At 43.6% G+C, this 26,019-nt stretch overlaps 1 protein-coding gene across 2 annotated transcripts in view; it reads right to left on the bottom strand.

The window, feature by feature from the left end:
* GFRA2 (GDNF family receptor alpha 2) overlaps nucleotides 1-26,019 on the bottom strand; it is a 303,828-nt gene that overhangs the window by 3,029 nt on the left and 274,780 nt on the right. The window contains exons 8-9 of one of the 2 annotated variants that reach the window (XR_014248092.1): nucleotides 21,923-21,996; nucleotides 18,554-18,800 (exon numbers count right to left, since the gene is read on the bottom strand). The gene's annotated coding sequence lies outside the window, so the exon portion shown is untranslated. Of the gene's footprint in view, nucleotides 1-3,894; nucleotides 18,801-21,922; nucleotides 21,997-26,019 lie in introns of those variants that run through there. The other variant, XR_014248093.1, reaches the window with a different exon arrangement.

Here is a 26,019-nt window from a genome sequence, read left to right as displayed (position 1 = left end):
TTCTTAGAAAAGACAACCTCCCGAGACTGAACCAGGAAGAAATAGAAAATATAAACAGACCAATCACAAGCACTGAAATTGAAACTGTGATTAAAAATCTTCCAACAAACAAAAGCCCAGGACCAGATGGTTTCACAGGCGAATTCTATCAAACATTTAGAGAAGAACTAACACCTATCCTTCTCAAGCTCTTCCAAAATATAACAGAGGGAGGAACACTCCCAAACTCATTCTATGAGGCTACCATCACCCTGATACCAAAACCAGTCAAAGATGTCACAAAAAAAGAAAACTACAGACCAATGTTACTGATGAACACAGATGCAAAAATCCTCAACAAAATACTAGCAAACAGAATCCAACAGCACATTAAAAGGATCATACAACATAATCAAGTGGGGTTTATCCCAGGATTGCAAGGATTCTTCAGTACATGCAAATCAATCAATGTGATACACCATATTAACAAATTGAAGGAGAAAAACCATATGATCATCTCAATAGATGCAGAGAAAGCTTTTGACAAAATTCAACACCCATTTATGATAAAAACTCTCCAGAAAGTAGACGTAGAGAGAACTTACCTCAACATACTGAAGGCCATATATGAGAAACCCACAGCCAAAATCGTTCTCAATGGTGAAAAACTGAAACCATTTACACTAAGATCAGCAACAAGACAAGGATGTTCACTCTCACCACTGTTATTCAACCTAGTTTTGAGATTTTTAGCTGCAGCAATCAGAGAGGAAAAAGAAACAAAAAGAATCCAAATTGGAAAAGAAGAAGTAGAGCTGTCACTGTTTGCAGACGACATGATACTATACATAGAGAATCCCAAAGATGCTACCAGAAAACTACTAGAGCTAATCAATGAATTTGGTAAAGTAGCAGGATACAAAATTAATGCACAGAAATCTCCTGCATTCCTATACACTAATGATGAAAAATCTGAAAGAGAAATTAAGGAAACACTCCCATTTACCATTGCAAAAAAAAAGAATAAAATACCTAGGAATAAACCTACCTCAGGAGACAAAAGACCTGTATGCAGAAAACTATAAGACACTGATGAAAGAAATTAGAGATGATACACACAGAGGAGAGATATACCATGCTCTTGGACTGGAAGAATCAACATTGTGAAAATGACTCTACTACCCAAAGCAATCTACAGATTCAATGCAATCCCTATCAGACTACCACTGGCATTTTTCACAGAACTAGAACAAAAAATTTCACAATTTGTATGAAAACACAAAAGACCCCGAATAGCCAAAGCAATCTTGAGAACGAAAAATGGAGCTGGAGGAATCAGGCTCCCTGACTTCAGACTATACTACAAATCTACAGTAATCAAGACAGTATGGTACTGGCACAAAAACAGAAATAGAGATCAATGGAACAGGATAGAAGCCCAGAGATAAGCCCACACACATATGGTCACCTTATCTTTGATAAAGGAGGCAAGAATATACAATGGAGAAAAGACAGCCTCTTCAATAAGTGGTGCTGGGAAAACTGGACAGCTACATGTAAAAGAATGAACTTAGAACACTCCCTAACACCATACACAAAAATAAACTCTAAATGGATTAAAGACCTAAATGTAAGGCCAGACACTGTAAAACTTTTAGAGGAAAACATAGGCAGAACACTCTATGACATACATCACAGCAAGTTCCTTTTTGACCCACCTCCTAGAGAAATGGAAATAAAAACAAAAATAAACAAATGGGATCTAATGAAATTTAAAAGCTTTTGCACAGCAGAGGAAACCATAAACAAGATGAAAAGAGAACCCTCAGAATGGGACAAAATATTTGCACACGAAGCAACTGACAAAGGATTAACCTCCAAAATATGCAGGCAGCTCATGCAGCTCAATATCAAAATCAACCCAACAAACAACCCAATCCAAAAATGGGCAGACCTAAATAGACATTTCTCCAAAGAAGATATACAGATTGTCAACAGACACATGAAAGAATGCTCAACATCATTAATCATTAGAGAAATGCAAATCAAAACTACAATGAGATATCATCTCACACTGGTCAGAATGGCCATCATCAAAAAATCTGCAAACAATAAATGCTGGAGAGGGTGTGGAGAAAAGGGAACCCTCTTGCACTGTTGGTGGGAATGTAAATTGATACAGCCACTATGGTGAACAGCATGGAGGTTCCTTAAAAAACTTAAAATAGAACTACCATACGACCCAGCAATCCCACTACTGAGCATATACCCTGAGAAAACCATAATTCAAAAAGAGTCATGTACCACAATGTTCATTGCAGCTTTATTTACAAGAGCCAGGACATGGAAGCAACCTAAGTGTCCATCGACAGATGAATGGATAAAGAAGATGTGGCACATTTATACAATGGAATATTACTCAGCCATAAAAAGAAATGAAATTGAGTTATTTGTAGTGAGGTGGATGGACCTAGAGACTGTCATGCAGAGTGAAGTAAGTCAGAAAGAGGAAAACAAATACCGTATGCTAACACATATATATGGAATCGAAAAAAAAAAATGGTTTTGAAGAACCTTGGTGCAGGACAGGAATAAAGACGCAGATGTTGAGAATGGACTTGAGGGCACAGGGAGTGGGAATGGTAAGCTGGGACGAAGTGAGAGAGTGGCATATTGACATATATACACTACCAAATGTAAAATAGATAGCTAGTGGGAAGCAGCCACGTAACATAGGGAGGTCAGTTCTGTGCTTTGTGATCACATAGAGGGGTGGGATAGGGAGTGTGGGAAGGAAACGCAAGAGGGAGGAGATATGGGGATATATGTATATGTATAGCTGATTCACTTTGTTATATAGCAGAAACTAACATACTATTGTAAAGCAATTATACTCCAATAAAGATGTTAAAAAAAGAAAAAAAAAAGAAAGAAATCACAGACAGTCATATATCACATTACAGGGGCTGCAAGTATCTCCAAATATCATTTATACTCACCATGTCTTGAAAATTATTGTGGTTATTAGATCTGGTGCTAGATCTTGTTATTTAATGCATGAATGATGAAACAGTCATTATTTATCACAAAATTATTTTTGCTTAGTATTTTGATGATTGCTTTTCAATATAATCAGTTTCATTTGTAATCATGTATATTTGATTCCCTGCATTTAAAAACATCATTCTGGTTTACAGGCTTCACCTGAGAGCCAAGGGGCCTATGGCACAAAATTGGCGAGGCACCTCTGTTCTAGGTCATCTAAGTGTACATAAGGATCACCTAGGAGACTTATTGGAAGTAGAGAGCCCTGGGTCTTATCCCCAGAGGATCTGATTCTATTGGTGAGAGGGGCACCCAGAAATCTACATTTTTATAACATACCATAAGATACAGGTACAGATGGTTCATGGACTGCATTTTGAGAAAAAAGTGTTCTGAGTATTCTTAAATTTATTCTGGGGTCAACTAAGATCACCAGAGTCAAGCCCTTGAATACTGTTGCTTTAACTTATTATCTAATTATTTCAGGGTTTACCCTTCACTCCTTCATTGGCACACTGGGAAGATGTCATAAGTAGTGGCTGTATAAAATTTGATACTGGGGCTTCCCTGGTGGCGCAGTGGTTGAGAATCTGCCTGCCAATGCAGGGGACACAGGTTCGAGCCCTGGTCTGGGAAGATCCCACATGCCACGGAGGAACTAGGCCCGTGAGCCACAATTACTGAGCCTGTGCGTCTGGAGCTTGTGCTCCGCAACAAGACAGGCCGCGATAGTAAGAGGCCCGCGCGCCACGATGGAGAGTGGCCCCCGCTCGCCACAACTAGAGAAAGCCCTCGCACAGAAACGAAGACCCAACACAGCCAAAACTAAATAAATAAACTTGAAAAAAGACCACAAGCAAAATTATTTAAAAAAAAAAAAATGTGATGCTGTCCCCATTGTCAGGATTCCATGAATGCTGTCAGCTTCATCAATGTGTGTTTTTATGGACATCCCTGGTAGAATTTTTTTTATTGAAGTATAGTTGATTTACAATGTTGTGTTAGTTTCCGGTGTACATCAAAGTGATTTTCAGTTATGTATGTATATTCTTTTTCAGATTTTTTACCATTATATGTTATTATAAGATATTGAATATAGTTCCCTGTGCTATACAGTAGGACCTTGTTGTTTACCTATTTTATATACATAGTAGTGTATATCGGTTCATCACAAACTCCTAATTTATCCCTCACCCCTCTTTCCCCCTTGGTAACCATGAGTTTGTTTTCTACGTCTGTGAGTCTATTTCTGTTTTGTAAATTTTATGGCTCTCAAATCAGAAAAAGTTGTGCTACTCCTATGCAATGTTTTTTAAATCTTTGAACATTATTAATCCTGAGATGATTTTCCTCCTCACATTGGCCATGAAAATCTTAAACACAACTTTGTGTCTTATCTTTAAAAATCACTGGTAACTTATGATATGCATCTGTGTCCAAACACTATTCTGCATGACTTCAGCTATTCTCCATTCAAATCATATGACAAGCATTCCTTTGCTACTTCTGGGAAGCATTGTTCCAGCAGAAAAAAAAACCAGAAAGGAACAAAAAGTGCCAGGGTCTCAGCTTCTGAGCTTCAGAGTTGACTACTGAGTCTCACAGCACAGAGAACAGAGGAGAGGATCATTTTTAAGTCTCAACTAGCGTGTCCGTATCAAATGCCACAGCCCTAAAAGGATCATGGCATAAAGTTTATGCTACAAATAATAAATTTGGAAATTACTGATAAAGTGCCAGACTACCCTGTTCTGACCAGCTGATTCTTCCACAGGCTGGAGGATGGGAGTGTATGGTGGGAGGAGACGGTCGATCTGGTGAATATCCAGACTCTGAGTCTGCAGCCTGCCCTCCCTCCCCCTCCCCCAGCCCCTAGCCAACAGGACAACAGATCCAAAAGAAGCAGAGACCTGGGTGCAACTTAGGAGGAGCTATTCAGGTAGGGCCCCCACCTCTCCTGCCAGCATGCCGGGGCAGCCCCACAGCAGAAAGGGCCTGGGACAGCCCCCTGAGGTCCTGCAGCCGAGAGTGATGGAGGATCAAGTCCCAAATATTCTTGTTTTCCATTCTTAAACGTAGCTGACGGAGGGCAGGAGCCCCAAAGAGGTATGGTGGCTCAGAAAACAGATGCCTTAGCTGATTCTAGCACAGATCGCTATCAGAAACCAGGTGGCAACACCTCACAAAAAGCAAGGCTGACTTGCTCAGGCCACAAAAGCAGGTATACAAATATGGAACGTTCTTAAATTTCCATAACTTGACTCATTTTCAAACCCAAGTCTCTGTCGTGCCGACTAATGAAAATTTGCTTCTAGTCAATTCAGCGTTTTCCAGCCCACTGAATGTATTTTCCCTCCTCTGCTTGTTTCACTGGTGTGCCAATGTTCTGGGGTGCTGGGGACAGTGTCTTGGTCAGCTCAGGCTGCTATAGCAAAATATCACAGGCTGGGGGCCTGAAACAACAGACATGTATTTCTCACAGTTCTAGAGTCTGGGAAGTCCAAGATCAAGGTGCCGGCAGATTCAGTTCCTGGCGAGAGCCCTCTTCCTGGTTTCTAGATAGAACCATCTTGCAGCATCCTCATGTGACCTCTTCTTTGTGAGAACAGGGAGAGAGAGAGCTTTGGTCTCTCTTCTTCTCATAAAGACACTACTCCCAGGAATTCCCTGGTGGTCCAGTGGTTAGGACTCGGTGCTTTCAGTGACGTGGGCCCAGGTTCGATCCCTGGTCGGAGAACTAAGATCCCGCAAGACACATGGCACAGCCAAAAAAAGAGAAAAAAAACACTACTCCCATCATGGGAGCTCCACCTTCATGATCTAATTTAAACCTTGTTACCCTGGAGCCCTCCCTGGTGGCTCAGTGGTTAGGAATCTGCCTGCCAATTCAGGGTATATGGGTTCGACCCCTGGCCGGGGAAGATCCCACATGCCACGGAGCAACTAAGCCCCTGCACCACAACTACTGAGCCTGCGCTCTAGAGCCTGCAAGCCGCAACTACTGAAGCCCGCATACCTAGAGCCTGTGTTCCGTAACAAGAGAAGCCACCGCAATGAGAAGCCCTAGCACCACAAAGAAGAGCAGCCCCCGCTCGCCGCAACTAGAGAAAGCCCACGCGCAACAACAAAGACCCAATGCAGCCAAAAATAAAATAAATAAATAAATTTATAAAAATAAATAAGTAAACAAACCTAATTACCCCCCACAGACCCCAGATCCAAATGCCATCGAATTGGGGGTTAGGCCTTCAACAGATGAATTTTGGGGGGACATACAACCAGTCCATGACAGGTGGGGAGAGTCAGGGTTGCCCCCAGCCCTGGTCACCAGCTGTCTGGATGGCATCTCCTGGTGCACCTTCATCCTTGCTGCTTTTTCACCACCACTCACACCCTCTCAGAGCTCTGTTCGGCCAGTGGCCTCAGCGGAGATGCTCCCGGGGTCTCACCTCCATGGCTGCATCAGCTACTTGGCCTATGGAGGCTCCGTCTTGGAGGCTGGAACAGTGGGGCTCTCCATGTGTTCTTTCCAGAAACCCTGTGCTCTGAATCCTGCAGGACTTTGATTTTCAACCCCAAGCAACTCTTTTCTCTCAAATGATTATCTCAGTTACATATTTCAAAGGTCCGGTTGTAACGCCAAAACTGACCTATGCATTGACCATTTCTGCATTTCTGCTTATAAGGATGGTGGCCAGACCAAGGGGAGAGGACAGTGAGAAGGGGCAGCCTGGAGGGAGGTGGCAGAGGGATTACAGGATAAGAGGCCGATCAACTGATGCTTCCAAATGTATCCTGAGTGCAGTCTTACCTCTGCCTCTAATATTTTCCTACCTTTACCCTGACTTTTATGTTATTCTCTTGAATTTGTGTTCAAGACAGAATTTGTTCAAATATTTTGCAGGTTAAAGTGAGATACAGATAACAAAATGTAACATATCATGGCGGGAGGGGGGGTCCACTAAGTTGTAGCTATTAATTATCTCCATTTTACAGATAATTAACAGTAGGTGCTCACTAAATAGTGGGTATCTTATTATCTCCATTTTTACAGCAGAGGAAATGAAGAATCCAAGAGTTTAAGTGACTTGTTCAACATGATACAGCTAATGTTTGGGAGGACCAGGAGGCAAAATTCTGCCTCTAAACCCTATGCATTTTCCACTGTAACAACTTTGTCCCTTTCTAATACTTTTTCAAGTGATTTTACATTCAAGCATCCGGTGGATTTATGAAACTTCCCTACCAGGGTGTTAAGATAGATCTTCAAATGGTATTTCTAAAGAACTTTGAATTTCCCTGGTGAAAATTCTCATTGAAAATAGCTGTATTGTCAGCTCTTAATTATTGGTGACAGTGAGAGACCGGGATAGAGCAGTTGGATGAATTTCATAAGTAATCACCTTTTTTGAGTCAAGAGTCTCAGGCTGCTTCTTCCATCACTTCTCCTGCTGGAGCTCCCCACGGGGAGAACCTAGTTTCCCGAGAGGCTGAACTCCCAAGGTTTGAGCTGGGGAGAGTTGTTGTGATCAGATATCTGCACTAATATGGCATGGAAACAGCAATCCAGGAGAACAAAGGAAAACAGGTATCTTAAGGAGGGAGTGGAGTGATCCAAGGAAGTGAATTTCAAGACAGTTTTTTAACCAGAAATAAGTGCTCAAATCAATGCGATGGATCTGGTCAGATTCTGCCTTACCACACTCACTGTTTTTTCTGGATCAGTGTCACCCTTGTTGGAAGGGACATGGGATATCCTTGTCTGTCAGACAATCTGCAAAGAGACAGTAATCTAAAGAGTCTGTCAAACACTTTTAATTTTTTTATTTCTATTTGGTGAGTTATTGGGCCAATCTCCATTTTTGCACCTAGATCCCCAAGGAAAGTAGGAATAACGGAGATAGCTAGAAACTTGCTGCTTTGTTGTAGAATAGATGTTCCCAGAGCCATGAACATTATTAAATACCTACTATGTGCCAGGTAAAGAAAAGTATTGATTACTGCAAGGTAAGAGTGGGCATGCACCTTCTAGCATCTAGCATAAGAGCTTACAAAGGAGTGAAAGTCATCCAACAAGGAAAAAATAAGGGGAGGCTTATACAGTGAATACCATGGAGCAATAAGCAACAAGCCAGAGGTCAGACCAGCACTAGAACCATACGTCTGCTCCCTTGACCTCTGATAGAGAAGCTCGAGGTGTCTACCTCTACACTCAGTCAAATACATTAGAATTAGGTACAATCCCATGTTTCCATGACAGTGTAACCAACCAACTCCAGCACATGAGATTGAGTTGGACAAAGACAGATCTGAACCAATTATGATTTCCTGGCACTGGTATGAATATAGAAGTGACAAAAACAAAATGCCCAGAGGAAGACTGGATGTAGCTCAATGATCTGTGTGTTCACCAGACCTACCGTTCCCCAAATAGAGTCTCACCTTTTAGCTGCTCCTCACTGAGTGGTCTCTGAAATTTTGAAGGCTTCAGAAGAGATCCCACTTTATTTTTAGATCTGCCCTAGGATGCGTGTTTCTGATCTTCCATCTCTGCAATCTTAGCTGGAACCAGGGAGGCCTCTTTCCTGCTTCATCCTGGCCACCCCCATGATTGGGAACCAGCTCTGAGGTTGGCACCAGAAAGCTTGGGTTTTATTTCTCTCAAATAAATTAACCCCCAAAAATGACACATAAATAGAACATTGAATGAGGCAGGTAATTGCAAGTCTTCCCCTGAAACACAACCATTTGCAAACCTCTATCAAATGAGAATAGAGAATTTCCCTGGAAGAAGAAGAGAAGGCAGGGGTATGACCTAACTCTGTGCCTAGAATCTGGATTCCAATGGCACAGGTCCCACCTCTGGCTACCTTTTTCTAGGGACCTGAGAAGTAGAGTCTAGAAACTATCCTGGAAACTGGAAATTATCCTGGAAAGTAGCCTGAGATCTTCTTTCCCCAAGAAAAAAGCCAAAGGCTCTGTCCCTGCTTATGGACATTGATCATGTTGATTAAGGGGGCTCTAATCCACTGTTGTCATTAGGTATCCTCTCACAGACCAAGGCTCTGGGCTAGAAGAGGAGATATCTCTATCTATCCTACAACAAAGCAGGGAGTCTCTTGCTCTCGCTGCCATTTACTGTCGCCGGTCAAAACCGCAGTGGTCCCTTATTTGGAATTCAGACTCAAAAATGGAGATTGGCTCAATAACTTCCCAAATGCCTTGGAGTAGTCAGGCACTGAGAGAAATTAACAAGCAGAAGTTTATCCAAATGGGATCATGAACCAGTTCTTCAAACTCAAAAAAAAAAAAAAAAAAGGAACTCTGAGTCAAATGCATGAAGCCTGAATATGATTTTCAGAGTGTCAATGGTATAAAATCTGATTATCCATGCATGACTCTACTTTATACCCTTTCTAAAGTCATGTAAACCAGTTAATCATAGTAATATGAAGTGGGGTTAAATATAGCCTTTCATAGCAATCTATTGTACGTAAGTATTGATAAATACTTACTTCTCCACTCTGGGCTGGTTCTGAACCTGAGTTCCTCAGTGGTCAAGAATGTTATGAAACTGGAGACCTTCCCTGGAAAAGGAAGATGAAGAGGAGAAGGAGGAAGAGGAAAAGGATGAAGAAGAACAGGAGGAAGAGGAAGATGAGAAGAAGAAAAAGAAGAAAAACTGTTCCTGGTAGAAGGGATCCTTGTTAAATACTCAAGAGACTGGTACCTCAGAAGCAGGTAGAAAAAGAAAAAGCAGTGAGACAGAGTCTAAAGACAAAAGCCTTATGAAAAAGACCAAACTCACACCTGGACCTAAAAAGGCAGGATCTACGAAATGAGGAGCCAGGAGTGGCCTGGCTGAGTGACTGAGGGAGGGCCCAAGAGGCCACAATGCAGAGTGGGCCTTCCTGGGGGCGTGTTGCGGGCACAGGGTATCCCCCCACCCCAGACCCCTCCATCTGGGTCTGAATGTGACAAGGGTGTTGAGGGGTCTGGGGGTGACACAAACTCCCCTCACTCTCCATTCTCCAGTTTCAGCAGAACCAGGAGAGAAGAGCCCAACCTCATGGCTACAAGACATTTCCTTGGTGGAAGGGGAGGGGAGTGGCAATTTTTTTATCACAACAAATTAAAAGGTGAAGAAACATGGATAAGAAAAGTTATCTTTAAGACAATGATGATCATATTTGAAGGGCCTTTAGAGAAACACTCTTTTAGGCTCTTTGAGAAACTGACAAGGGAGGCCTGTTTTGCTGCCTTTGTTTCCTCCTGGCAGATTCCCCTGTAGCCAGCCAGACATGAGCTCACTCCAAGAGCTGCCCACTGCCATAGATACTGTGCTGTTGGTGCCCTATTTTCTTTGACATCACAACATTGCAGGTTCCTTCCACTTACCCCTGTGCCGTGTACATTGCCTGGCATAGGGTAGGCTCTAGGTAAGTAGTTGTCAAAGGCCATTGAATAGAATGACGTGCCTTTATGCATCTTGTCAGTAGTAGAAGTTTCCTCCTAGACCCTCACTCTGCAAGTCTGGCTCCAATTGGATTCTATATAAGCCTGTCCCAGCTGGTCGGAGATCACCATCAAGCTGCCCATAAATGGAGTGCCCTGTTGGATACCCCATGTTCTTGGAAGTATTATAGTTCTTCATCTTCCATGGTGACCACCCTATACCCTGTTAAATTTCTGACCACCTTGTCTACAACCCTTCCTTCTTCTCTGACTCCCCACTTTACCACCATTCTAGGTTCAATGCCTATACGGATGGAGAAAGATAGATAGACGATAGATAGATAGATAGATAGATAGATAGATAGATAGATAGATAGATAGATAGACAGACAGATAGATAGATAGCACTTTGGTCTTATTACTGTAGAAAAATCAGAAAGAATGAGAGGTGCTACCCACCTCCTCTTCTTCCTCTCAAGAGGGTAGGTAAGGCTTTGAGTCCTAGAAACTGTGCTTCTTTTGCCCACAAAATAGGGTTAAAAGATCTTTATTGTTAAAAATCATGTGATCTCGGAGACCAAAAGACCAAAAAAAGAGTTGTCTGAAAAGAGACTAGTACCAGGGCTTGGGATTGGGACAGGAGAGAGACAGTAACATGACACAGGCAGACCTTCGAGAAGGTTGGAAAGATTACAAGACACAGAGAGTTCTGGGAGTTCTGGGAGTAGGAAGGGTCTATATCCTGCTCCCTTGCATGCTCGTACGAGGTGTCAGGACCTCAGAGAGCAATGCCTCTGTAGGCCGCATCTAGGTGACTAGAACTAAGCATGGGCCTCAGCAAAGGCTGTATGTGGCAGCTTGCACAGAGGCAGCCAAGCTTCAAGGGACTGTGTGGGCTTGAAAATTGGACAGTGTCATCTGAACTAAAGACCAGAAGGTGCCCGGCAAATAGTCTGCACTTTTTAAGATTCTATGACTCACACCTCAAAGAAGGCATAGAGCCGGGGGAAAGGAGCCCCAGTTGTGGCTAAGATTGGATTTTCCATTGGCCTGGCAGGATGTGGGCTCAGAATAAATTAGAGTTAGAGGGAAGAAAACTTTCTTTATATCTCACCTTGTAAGTAGAGTAAAATTCATCCTTGTGCTGCCCTCCCAGGCAGCCCTGTACAACCCAGCTTGGCCGGTCCCAGACATTCCAAGGCAGATCCGCCTTTAATATGCATGAACCAACGCTAGTTAGAAGTTAATATTTCATGGGTTTCCCTTACTATAATGTGGCTTTGCAATGTCAGAGTTTCAAAGCTTTGTCGTGAATGCTGTCTACCAACTTCCCAAGGCCCTCAGCTCTGAGCAGGCACTGAATGCTCAAAAGTACCCCCCTATTTCAGCCACCGTTCTTGCTACAAAATTGCAAGCTGCAGCCCTCGGAACAGCTTTGTTCTGTCCATGTATTATTTGTCATCTGTAAGGACTGAATCTGATATGTGGTTATAAAGTAATGAGACTGACTTTTAAACAAATCACAGATCTTATGAATCCAGATGAGTGCTGGCCTTCAGTGATGTCACCCCCGGAGGCTGGCCACACACTTACAGCAATGAGGCTACCACTCCAGGCACCAAGACTGGAATTTCTCTATGGAAATTGCCTGCAGGGACAATTAGCCAATTACAGAGGAAAATAGAAAATCAGTCCCACCACTGGGTGGCACTAATGGCTCTCAAGTGTGGTTCATTGTTTGTGTGTCAGCCTCCCCTGGTAGCCCGTGTCCTCCTCAAGGTCATGTGTCTCATCCATCATTGCATAGCCCAGGCAGCGTACAGAACCCAGTACAGAGGAGGTATTTCATAAATGCTTGGTGAATAAACAATGGGCTCTTCATTGGCCCAGTGATTTTTTTTCCTTCCCCCTTTTTCCATCTTCTCCATTAGATGCTTATTTTTTTTAATCCATATCCTCCTTTTCTTGCTGCATAAGTCACAACAAAAAATACCTAGGGGGCTTCCCCAGTGGCGCAGTGGTTTAGAATCCATCTGCCAATGCAGGGGGCACGGGTTCGATCCCTGGTCCGGGAAGATTCCACATGCCGCGGAGCAACTAAGCTCGTGTGCCACAACTACTGAGCCTGTACTCTAGAGCCCGTGAGCCACAACTACTGAGCCCACGTGCCACAACTACTGAAGCCTGCGCACCTAGAGCCCGTGCTCCGCAATGAGAGAAGCCACTGCAATGAGAAGCCCGCGCACCGCAACGAAGAATAGCCCCCGCTCGCTGCAACTAGAGAAAGCCCGTGTGCAGCAACGAAGACCCAACACAGCCAAAAAAAAAAAAAATACCTAGGGAGGGAGCTAGAATTGACCACAGAGCACAGAGGGACTGAGGCTTCTGCATCCATCAGGATAGGCTAGACTATGTCATAGTAACCAGCAAACCCCAAATCTCAATGGTTTAAAATGGTGAAAGTTCATTGCTACCTCATTGTACAGGTACAAAGTGTAGAGGTAAAGGTAGGGGGCTCTGCTTCATGTAGTCAGTTGCTTACCTAGGCCAACAGAAACCACCCTACTCTCAGCAGACACTTCAGGGTTCATACAGTACAGGAGGAATGACAAGGCCAGAGGTGTTCACCCCAGAAACTAAATTCCCTACCTGGAAATAACATAAGTCCACCCACAGCCCACATGGCCCACTGGTCTCATGACCTCACTATAAGGAAGGACAGGGAAAAAGCTGTCATCCTCCTACGTGCCTGGAAGAAGAGGAATACAAGGTCAAGATAAGGGTAAGCATTCGAATTCTCTACCACATCTGGATGTCAGCAAGAGCTGATCAATGAACACATCAAGTGTGGTATATCATTACATTAGTGGCCCCTCAGTGGATCAGGCCTTCCAGAATCTATTCCTTTTCTTAGTTCACCCTCACATTGACTATGAACTTGGCCAAGTTACTTTCTTTGGCCAGTGAGACATCAGCAAATGTAATGCAAGCCAGGGATTTATAAGTGTTTGCACACTGAGGCTTGCTCTCTTGAAATGCCACCACTACCCTGTAGAAAGTCCAGACTTTCTGCTGGAGAGGCCACACAGAAAAGAATAGAGGTGCCTCCGTTGATAGCCCCAGCCAACTGGAAGATGTACACGAGGCCATCTCCATCAGCCAGCTCCCAGATGAACTGACAACTGAGTATAATAAGCATATGACTGAACCCAGCCAACACTGTGTGGGACAGAGATAAACCATCCAAGCTAAGCCTGCCCAAATTACTGAACCACAGAAGAGTGAGCAAATAAATGGTTCTTGTTTGAAACCACAGAAACGTGGAGTGATTTGTTGTACAGCGTTAGATAACTGCTAATGCAATTCTTATCTAGAAGGGGAGTACTGCCATAACAAAAATCTAAAACATGTGGTATTGGCTTTGTGACAAGCCAGAGGATAGGAGCTGGGAAAGCAGTGAATAGATTGTCAGCAGAGGCTGGAGAAATGGTGAGCAATCTTTTAGTGTATGCTAAAAATATAGTGAGGAAATTGTTACTAGGAGTTGGGAAAAGGACAATCTATGTTAGGTAGTAGCAGAATCATTGGCAAAAATGTTGCCTGCAGTAACTTAAAAGATATAAAGTACCTAATGAACTTATGGATTTTGCTAAGGAAATTTCTTGACACAATGTTGAAGGCATCAACTGGATGCTTCCAGTTGTATGTGGTAAGATATCACCAAAGAGAGATAAGCCAAAAGAGAAACTGTTCAGTATTCAAGCATATTTTAGGAGAAATGTAGAGAGCCCAGAAATTCCTGGTTTAGAAAAGATTAAACTGTTTTTCATCCCTAGTATCTCCAGCCAGGCAAAGATTCTCAGATAAAAAGTGACCTCAGCATAAAGATCAAATCAGGGGTATGCTTGTAAGACCTCTGAAAGGAAGTGCCTAGGAGACCCTCTCGACTAGATAAAAGGACTTCTGGGAATCTTGAGGGCATGGTCCCACAGCAGCTTGATATGCTCAAAGAGAGGGGTCTGTCTAAAAAAAAATTATGGATAAAGTTTTGAGGGCATAAAGTTAATCCCGATAAGATTCCTAGTAAATGCACAAAAGTTTTAAGAGAGTTTTATCAATGAAAGCATTACAAGGTTCAACTAAAAGTGAAAGAGATCATTCAAAATGAAAAGAGGCCACTGGACCTCCACTTTCTGCAAGCAGGAATCAGACTGAGAAGGCTACTTAGCTACAGACATGCATAATTTCCTGTGTGAAAGAAAATACATCTCAGAGGGTGGAGCTAAGAGCCCAGAGGGAAGACCTAAAAGCCACAGAGAACAATTGGCTAGGTATCCCTCCCAGGGAGCAGAATCGGGCCCTGATCAAGGAACATTTTCTGACCCTTAGAGGGGAAACCAACATGTGACCAGCTGGTCTTCATAATTTCTGTAAACTAGTGACTGCTTTGTGGTTCCCATCCTATCCATTTTAAGTAAGAGTGGCTGTAGGGTCTATCCAGTTCCTTTCTCATTAATGTGTTTTAAGGGTGAGGGGATAGAATACTTATCTTTTAAGTTGAAGGTCTCTGTATCAAGAGAAGCTTGGTGCTTTGTGACCACCTAGAGGGGTGGGATAGGGAGGGTGGGAGGGAGATGCAAGAGGGAGGAGATATGGGGATATATGTTTATGTACAGCTGATTCACTTTGTTATACAGCAGAAAGCTAACACACCATTGTAAAGCAATTATACTCCAATAAAGATGTTAAAAAAAAGAAAAGCTAAAAATAAATAAATAAATAATTTTTAAAAAGAGAGAAGCTGCATCTGAAAAGCCGTACTTGAGAAGTCTTACCTACATGATAACCTGGTGCAGATCATCAGATAATGGACTTCCAGCTTGATGTCATAATGAGATAAAACTTTGAGGGGCCCTGGGAAGCGTGAGTGTATTTTGCACATGCCAGGGAGTGATTTGCTGAGGCCAGGGGATAGACTGTCATATACTGTTTCTAAAGATGGCCCACTTCTTCCACCCATGCAATGTGACTCTGCAGCTCTTTCCATTGCAATGTGAAACCTATTTCTCCACCCCTTGAATCTCAGCTGGTTCTGTAATTTGCTTTGGCCAATCAAATGTGGCAAAAGTGATATTGTGTGACTTCTGAGCCCTGGCTTCAAAAGGCCTAACAGCTGCTATCCTCGTCCTCTTGAAAAGTGACTGTCACCATGTAAAAGAAAAACTGATTATCCTGCCAGGAAGGGAGAAACCATGTAAAGGAGAACCAGAAACCCCAGCCAAAAGCCCTAGCTGGGGGCATGTGAATGAGACCAGGCATGTGAGTGAATCCTTCTTGGGACATACAGCCTCCATCGAGCTGCTGGATGGCTGCAACCACAAAAGTAACCCCCAGCTAAGCCCAGTCCGTATTTCAGAGCCACGAGCAAATAAATGATTGTTGTTTTAAGCCAATATTTTTGACATGGTTTATGTACAAATAATAACTAGATAATAATAACTAAAATATCAAGAAATAGACCAATAGTTTAGTTAGTGTATCTGTGCTATATAAAAGCCAATTATTCATAAATAAACACTTTATAATATACAGTCTTATTTGATTTCCTCCCTGATTTGTGTCATAGGTGTTATTATCTCTATCTATAGATAAAGAAACAGAAGCTCAGAGAAGTTAAGTAACTATTCAGGGCCATGCAGCCTGTAAGTGAACCAGGACTCAATTTTTCCAGTTCTAAAAGCCAGGGTGCTTCTTGTCTTTTAGTAGTTCAAAGTCCTGGACCAAGAGAAAGGGCATCTGTGGAGACACACTTGAGGAGCCTTATCTGCTTCTGAACGTGATGCAGATCACGAGATAATGGACTTCATGTTTGATGCCATAATGAGAAATAATTTTTTGTTATACCACTGGTGCCTCTTAGATCCTACAGTTAGATAACTTCAACATAGTCTAGAAATTCAAACCCCTAGACCTTGAAGACTGGAATTAACAGCTTATCTATGGGCAGGTAGACAAGCATGGAGAGGCATGGAGTAGACAGATGTTAATGAGACCAAGCACACCCCTGCTTCCAGGCCTTTGCGCTTGCTCTTTCCACTGCATGAACCACTCCCCATGGAACCCACTGGGGCTTGAACCTTCCCCTCCTTTAAGTCTCTGTTCTATGTTGCCTTGTCTGTAGGGTCTTCCCTGGCTGCCCCAGACAGACCCATGCACAATCTATTCCTCTTTCTGGTTTGCTTTGCTCCACAGCACTTACCACCCTCTGACATGCTATTTGTTTTACTGCTTTGTTTATTTGTTTATTTATTTGTTGTCTGCCTCTCCCCCACAAGGATGGAAGCTCCATGAGGATAGGGATTTTCATCTTGTCTTACCAGTGCATCCCCAATGCCTAGAACAGTTCCTGACATGTGGTAGGTGCTCTGTAAATGTGTGTTGAATGAATGAATACATAAACAAAATAGTTTTCACCGGCTCAGTAAGAAAGTTTAGCTTAAAGATGTCTAAATTCTAGAAGCTTCTGTCTGAATATCTGTAAATTCCCTGGCTCTCTGTGAATACTGTTTTCTGTGCCTCTTGTGAAATCAACCTTCCCTCAGCCTCTGAATTCTAAAGGAAACTGCTGGCCCTCTTGGGATCCTAAGAAATGGGGCTATTCAGTCCCAATTCTCCCAATGTCCTGACCCCAGAATTTCAAGATACTCATTCTTCCCTGTCTTCCTTTTCCCTTTTCCATGTGCTTTCCAGGGAGTCCCATGGCCACTGACTCAGCTATTCTCTAACAAAAGCTCATGTGTGCACATAGAAAGATATACAAAATGAAGTGATGAAAGGGGGAAAGGTAGAGGTTTCCTCACAGGTTCCAAGCAATGAACGTGGAGAAATGAGCATTCTGAGTGCTTTCCTCCCATAGGACAGGTGGAGCTCCTTGGAAAAAGAGTGTGGGCTCTTGAACAGACCCTGCCATAACTGCTTGTTTCTACCCCAGTACCTTTGTATATGCTGTACACACACACACACACACACACACCCCTATCTGAAATACCAAACTCTAACCCCAGATCAACCCCATATTTCAGAACACATTTATTCCTTGCTATTTATTCTTACCACACTAACATTGGTTTTTCTCCTTCGGAATGCTACAGCATTTATGGTCCACAGCAATCTATATTAGTCAAGGTCCCAGCAGGAAACAGATGTCACAGTCAGCTGGGATGTTTAAAGAGATGTTTTATAGAAGATCTATTTACAGAGGTGTGAGCAAGGGTTAAAGGAACTGTGTTATTCCGGGTCCTCTGTGAAGAAGATGCCAAGACAAGATTAAACTTGCAAGGATTTTTTAGGGGAAATATCTATGAGGGGAAAAAATGGGTAGGGGTCCAGAGAAAGCTGGAAGAACAGTCAGACCATGATGCAAGTTTGACCCTAAAGGAAGGCCAGAGGAATAGAATGTTGGGTAGAAGTATCCTAAAGGATGATACAATCTGAGGAAATTTTAGGAGTCCTCCAGCCAACGTCGGTCATCAGAGGATCTTGTGTCTCCCAAGAATGGACCTTCCTTACTATACCTGCAACATTCATTCATTGACTGGGAGCAGCCCATGGGAAGTGGAGCCTCAGTGCAAATGTGGTGGCGGACTTTACAACTAGCACCCTTAGTCATTAGTGCTCCCTGTAGTTGGAGGTCCGCGAGGCTTATTCTCATGGTCACCACAGTCTATCCCTTCCACCAAACAAATCTATTTCTCTACAAGATTTGGGCAGCAGCTCCCCCATGGTTCCAGGGGGCCTTTTTTCCTGAGGGGGAATCAGAAGAGGGAGGTTAGCAGGGTGAACTACTGCTCCCATCTTTGCAATTGACTGTGGGGTCAGAACAAATACCACCCTCTCCCTGCTCCACTACCCTTTTTTAAATTTTCCTCAACCTCAGCTATGACTCATCAAGATTTTGGCAGGTCTTGGTGGCTTCCCTGGTGGTGTGACCCAAACCTTCGTTCCTGAGGGTTATGAACCCATGATAATCACTCATCTCAGGCCAGGGTGATTGCATGTGTCCATTCATACTTACAATGTGGCAAAGGAGCACAAGGAGAGAGCCAAGTGGATCACCCGGTGTGTTAGTCAGCTCAAGCTGCTTTTAACAAAATACCACAGACTAGGGGGCTTAAATAATATAAATTTTTATCTTCTCACAGATCTGAAGAGTGGAAGTCCAAGATCAAGGTGCCAGTAGGGATAGTGTCTGATGAGAGCTCTCCCTTTGGTTGTAGACAGCCGCCTTCTTGCTGTTTACTCCCATGGCTTTTCCTCGGTGCCTTCACATGAAGAGAGAGAGCTTTCTGGTGTCTCTTCTTGTAAGCATAAGAGTCCAGTCAGATCAGGACCGCATCTTTAAGACCTCATTTAACCTCAATTACTTCTTTAGAGAACCCCATTTCCAGAGATAGCCACACTGGAGGCTAGAGCTTCAACATATGGATTTTGGAGGGACAGGTTTAGTTACTAACATCTGGATTCCATGCGTATTCTTTCCTGCCACTATTGTGTAAAAGCAGAGCTGCATCTTCCTGCTAGTCAAAGTCACTTGCCCCTGTAAGTGTAGTGACTCCTTTCCTTGCCCATTGTCTCTGGGCACAAGGAGTCTAATGTGTCCTGACAGCATCTGCAAGTTGTAGTTCAATGGTACACTTGTTGTGACCCATGGCAAGTGTTCACCTCTTCAGCAATCCTCCAGCCCTGCAGAACCCAAAGTTGCAGGGACAGGGCATATAACATCCCCCCATGGGTCACTTGTATGATGGTAAATGTGGCCACCCCTGCTGCTACTCCTTGGTTCCTGGACCCTTGAATTCTTATTGTAGACGGAACAACTCATAAGAGTCGCTAATTTAATAAATACTCTTCATCTTGAATGATGGCATCCAATCGCTTCAGAATGTTTCCTCTAAGCTAGGGCTTCCATTGTACTGATAGAAGGCTATTCTAGTGTTCCATGAGGATGGCTGCCTCTGAGTATGTAGTATGTAATAAAACAAATATATCTGCTAGTCGTGGTCCCAGTCTCACACTTTCTTCAATGTGAAGCATATCTTCTGATTGTATGTTGCACTGTGTGGGGTTCCATACCTATGGATCAGGCATTCTATAAACACCTAGATAGTGATGCTGGCTGAGGTTTTGCTGGTAGGTAAGGCAAACTCATACCAGCAAAGATATTTATCCCTGTGAGAAGGAATCACTGACCTTTTCAAGGTGGAAGCAGGCCAATGTAGTCAACTTGCCGTTAAATGGTCAATTGGTTTCCTTGAGGAATAGTGCCAGGATGAATTGGTTTCTTTTGCTAACAGTTGGAACATTCAGAAGCAACAGTAGCTAGATCAGCCTTGGTAGGTGGAAGTCCATGCAGTTGGGTCCACACATATCTTCCTCTCTGATACTGTGGCCACTCCACTTATGAGCCCATCATACCAGCCATCAGTGGCTGATGATGAAGGCTGGCTAAGGTTCACAGAACCAGTCATTTGATCTACTTGGTTATACAGTTGATGGCGGACACTTACTTGTGAGTGCAAGTGCAATACAAAAATCTTCACACATCATGCCCACTCCTACATGTCCACCACTTGCCTCCACCCCAGACCTCTTTGCCTGTGTTCCTCTATTCCTTTTCTTTTCTGACCCCAGACCAGGCCATTAGCCATCCGCTTTGGGCCACTTTTCCTTTCCTACAAAGACGATGATCAGGTACACTGCTTGTAGTTCCACTGGGAAGACTTTCCCCTCTCTACTGTCTTTTAGGGCCAACCCTAAATGTGGGAGAAATGCAGCTGCTGTCAATTTTGACTTGCACACATGTACTGAGTTAATCCATCTGTAAACCAAGCTCAGGCTTTTTCCTCCTCTTCCATCTGGTCATAAGTGATTCTCCTCTATGGCCATAAGCACAAGTCAGAGAAAGGCACTGATCCAACTGTAGTTGGTGACAAGCAGGTCTGGGCTACCTAAACTTGCAGGTTAGTCATGCCCTCTGGTCCTACTAGGGCTCAGCCTTAGATTTCCACACCACGATGGATGCCTGCTGGGCCTGCCTGGCTTTATGGCTTGGAGGTCTGACAGAACCCAGCTCATAATGGGCAGTTCCAGATGCATTGTCACTTGATGATTATGGCCAAGTACTCTGTTTCTGTCAGGTTACAGTAATGTGCCAAGAGCTATTTCTCAAAGGGTGCATAATTCTCCACTGCAGACAGCATGACTTTGCTCCAGGATGCCAGGGGCCTGCATTGTGATTCTCCCATTAGAGTTTACCATAAACCAAGATCGCCCCACCTACCCTTCCCTCCTCCAGCCAAGTTTCTGGCCCCTTTCATCTTATTTATTTATCTCAAGACTCTATGCATTGACTTATATAACATGCTATTAGTTTGCTGGGGCTGCCATAGCAAAGTACCATAAACGAGCTGGCTTAAACAACAGAAACTTACTGTCTTACAGTTATGGAGGCTAGAGGTCCAAGAACAAGGTGTGGGTAGGGTTGGTTCCTTCTGTAGGCTGTGAGGGAGAATCTGCCCCATGCCTCTTCCTTAGCTTCTAGTGGTTTGCTGGCAATCTTTGCCATTCGTTGCCTTGTAGAATCATCACCACAATCTCTGTCTTTATCTTCACATGGCATTCCTCCTATGTGTGTGTGTGTGTCCAAATTTCCCCTTTTCATAGGGACACCAGTCATTTTGGACTAGAGGCCCATCCTACTCCAGTATGACCTCATCTAAACTAACTACATCTGCAGCAGTCTTATTTCCAAATAAGGTCATATTCTGAGGCATTAGAGTTAGGACATCAATATATGAATTGTGTGGGACACAGTTCAACCCATAACAAACATCTTGTTGTTCTCTCCTCATTGAACACCTCTCTCTGATGCTTCCTTCCTCCTGGGATGAGGATAACTGCCTCCTACATCATCCAAACACTGCCATTCTTTGAATTTGAACCACTCAGTTGGGATGGTAGTGTGCATGAGGCCCAAGAAGCAGCCCTCCCACTGACCCTCACATACTCACGACAGGCCCCGCCCTTGCCAGACTCTCTCAATCTCAAGACAACAGGGTATCCTGAAGCCTGTCACTCTTCCTGACTTCAGCACATCCAATTCCTCACTGAAGCCCTCTCTCCAGACTTGACTTTGACACACCACATTTCACATTTTCCTCACCAGACAGAGTATGAAAAGGCACTTTTTAAAGAAGCTGTGTCCTCCCCAAGAAACACTGACTGGACATAGCTGTGAAAGAGCCCAGATGACTTCAGGACCCCAGATTCTTTCATCACTCTCATCAGGCCTTTGGAAACTCCCAATTCTACCCTGCCCTTAAACATCCTTATAAACAAGTAGCACAATATAATAAAGAGAGCACGGAGCTTGGAGCCAGGATACCTGTGATGCAACCAGGCTCTGTCATTTAGCACCCAGGTGGCCTTAGGTGAGTCACTTCATCTCCTGGTTCTCACCTGTAAAGCAAAGAGGCAGATGAGCGACTATTAGATGATCTCTAAGTTGCCTTCAAGCATGAATGACCTAGGGTTCATTAACCACCAGCCCAGCTGGGGGTTAACTTGTCCAAAGGGAGAGGAATATGTTTTCTTAGACAGGACAGCTTACTTGAAAATGTCCCTTTTCCTCAACATGACTAATTATTAGAGAAATGCAAATCAAAACTACAATGAGGTATCACCTCACACCAGTCAGAATGGCCATCATCAAAAAATCTACAAACAGCAGGCAGAAAAAGAAAAAAAAAAAAAATCTACAAACAATAAATGCTGGAAAGGGTGTGGATAAAAGGGAACCCTCATACACTGTTGGTGGGAATGTAAATTGGTACAGCCGCTATGGAGAACAGTATGGAGGTTCCTTAAAAAACTAAATATAGAACTACCATGTGATCCAGCAATCCCACTCCTGGGAATATATCTGGAGAAAACCATAACTCAAAAAGATACATGCACCACAATGTTCATTGCAGCACTATTTACAGTAGCCAAGACATGGAAACAACCTAAAAGTCCATCAGCAGACGAATGGATAAAGAATATGTGGTACATATGTACAATGGAACATTACTCAGCCATAAAAAAGAAAAAAATAATGCCATTTGCAGCAACATGGATAGACATAGAGATTGTCATACTGAGTGAAGTAAGTCAGACAGAGAAAGACAAATATCATATAATATTGCTTATATGTGGAATATTTTAAAAAATAGTACAAACAAACTTATTTACAAAACAGAAATAGAGTCACAGACGTAGAAGAGAAACTTATGGTTACCGGGGGGGGGGGGGGAGATAGATAAACTGGGAGATTGGGATTGACATATACACACTACTATATATATACTCGATAACTAATAAGGACCTACTGTATAGCACAGGGAACTCTGCTCAGTACTCTGTAATGACTATATGGGAAAAGAATCTTAAAAAGAGTAGGTATATGTATATGTATAACTGATTCACTTTACAGTACAACTGAAACTAACACAACATTGTAAATTAACTATACTCCAATAAATTATTTTTTAATATTTTTTAAAATTAGGGAATTCCCTGGCAGTCCAGTAGTTAAGACTCCACGCTTTCACTGCTGAGGGCCAGGTTCAATCCCTGGTCAGGGAACTAAGATCCCACAAGCCTCACGGCAAAGCCAAAAATAAAATATTTTTTTTAATCCTTTACATTTTTTTAATTAAAACAAAACTTTTTAAGAAAAAAAAAGAAAAGAACTTGTCCCCTTTCTCTGAAAGTAATAGTGAAACTGAGGATAGAAGCCATGTTGGTTCATATTTAAAATTCAGGGGGGAAACCTTCAAGATGGTGGAGGAGTAAGACGTGGAGATCACCTTCCTCCCCACAAATACATCAGAACTACATCCACATGTGAAACAACTCCTATAGAACACCTACTGAACGCTGGCAGAAGACCTCAGACTTCCCAAAAGGCAGGAAACTCCCCACGTACCTGGGTAGGGCAAAAGAAAATAGAAACAACAGAGACAAAAGAATAGGGACGGGACCTGCGCCAGTGGGAGGGAGCTGTGAAGGAGAAAGGTGTCCACACACTAGGAAGCCCCTTCGTGGGCGGAGACTGCGGGTGGCAGAGGGGGGAAGCTTCGGAGCCACGGAGGAGAGCGCAGCCACAGGGGTGCGGAGGGCAAAGCGGAGAGATTCCCGCACAGAGGCTCGGCGCCGACCAGCACTCACCAGCCCGAGAGGCTTGTCTGCTCAGCCGCCGGGGCGGGCGGGGCTGGGAGCTGAGGCTCGGGCTTTGGAGGTCGGATCCCAGGGAGAGGACTGGGGTTGGCGGCGTGAACACAGCCTGAAGGGGTTAATGCGCCACAGCTGGCCGGGAGGGAGTCCGGGAAAAAGTCTGCAGCTGCCGAAGAGGCAAGAGACTTTTTCTTGCCTCTTTGTTTCGTGGCGCGCAAGGAGAGGGGATTCAGAGCGCCGCTTAAAGGAGCTCCAGAGACGGGCGCGAGCCGCAGCCATCAGCGCGGACCCCAGAGACGGACATGAGACGCTAAGGCTGCTGCTGCCGCCACCAAGAAGCCTGTGTGCGAGCACAGCTCACTCTCCACACCGCCCCTCCCGGGAGCCCATGCAGCCCGCCACTGCCAGGGTCCCGTGATCCGGGGACAACTTACCCGGGAGAACGCACGGCGCGCCTCAGGCTGCTGCAACGTCATGACGCCTCTGCCGCCGCAGGCTCGCCCCGCCTCCTCCGTACGGCTCCCTCCCCCCAGCCTGAGTGAGCCAGAGCCCCCGAAGCAGCTGCTCCTTTAACCCTGTCCTTTGTGAGGGAAGAACAGACGCCCTCAGGCGACCTACACGCAGAGGTGGGGCCCAATCCAGAGCTGAACACGGAAGCTGTGCGAACAAGGAAGAGAAAGGGAAATCTCTCCCAGCAGCCTCAGGAGCAGCGGATTAAATCTCCACAAACAACTTGATGTACCCTGTGTCTGTGGAATACCTGAATAGACAACGAATCATCCCAAAATTGAGGTGGTGGACTCTGTGTGATTTTGTCCATATAGCTTTGCTTTTACCATTTGTCCTAGGGTTCTGTTTGTCCGTTTTTTTGTTCTTTGTTTATTTGGTTTTAGTATAGTTTTTTAGCACTTGTTATCATTGGTGGATTTTTTTTTGGTTTAGTTGCTCTCTTCTTTCTTTCTTTCTTTTTTTATATTACTTTTTAATTTTTCTTTATTTTTAATAACTTTTTGTTTTTTATTTTAATAACTTTTATTTTATTTTATTTTTTCTTTCTTTCTTTCTATTTTTCTATCTTTTCTTCTGAGCTGTGTGGCTGACAGGGTCCTGGTGCTCTGGCCGGGTGTCAGGCCTCAGCCTCTGAGGTGGGAGAGCCGAGTTCAGGACACTGGTCCACCAGAGACCTCCCAACTCCACGTAATATCAAATGGCGAAAGCTCACCCGGAGATGTTCATCTCAATGCTAAGACCCAGCTCCACTCAATGACCAGCAAGCTCCAGTGCTGGACATCCTATGCCAAACAACTAGCAAGACAGGAACACACCCCCACCCATTAGCAGAGAGGCTGCCTAAAATCATAATAAAGTCACAGACACCCCAAAACACCCTGCCTAACACGGTCCTGCCCACCAGAAAGACAAGATTCAGCCTCATCCACCAGAACACAGGCACCAGTCCCCTCCACCAGGAAGCCTACATAACCCACTGAACAAACCTAAGCCGCTGAGGGCAGACACCAAAAACAATGAGAACTACGAACCTGCATCCTGCGAAAAGGAGACCCCAAACACAGTAAGTGAAGCAAAATGAGAAGACAGAGAAATATACAGCAGATGAAGGGGCAAGGTAAAAACCCACCAGACCAAACAAATGAAGAGGAAATAGGCAGTCTACCTGAAAAAGAATTCAGAGTAATGATAGTAAAGATGATCCAAAATCTTGGAAATAGAATGGAGAATATACAAGAAACGTTTAACGAGGACCTAGAAGAACTAAACAGAAAACAAACTGATGAACAACACAATAAATGAAATTTAAAATTCTCTAGAAGGAATCAATAGCAGAACAATTGAGGCAGGAGAATGGATAAGTGACCTGGAAGATAAAATAGTGGAAATAACTACCACAGAGCAGAATAAAGAAAAAAGAATGAAAAGAATTGAGGACACTCTCAGAGAACTCTGGGACAACATTAAATGCACCAACATTCGAATTATAGGGGTCCCAGAAGAGGAAGAGAAAAAGAAAGGGACTGAGAAAACATTTGAAGAGATTATAGTTGAAAACTTCCCTAATATGGGAAAGGAAATAGTTAATCAAATCTGGGAAGAGCAGAGAGTCCCATACAGGATAAATCCAATGAGAAACATACCAAGACATATATTAATCAAACTATCAAAAATTAAACACACACAAAAAATATTAAATGCAGCAAGGGAAAAACAGCAAATAACATACAAGGGAATCCCCATAAGGTTAACAGC

This window comes from Balaenoptera borealis (genome assembly GCF_965194805.1).
Source record: "Balaenoptera borealis genome assembly, chromosome: 8".
Taxonomy (NCBI): Eukaryota; Metazoa; Chordata; class Mammalia; order Artiodactyla; family Balaenopteridae; genus Balaenoptera; species Balaenoptera borealis.
The sequence above is the reverse complement of the archived record's forward strand: the minus strand, read 5'-3'. Positions and strand labels throughout refer to the sequence as shown.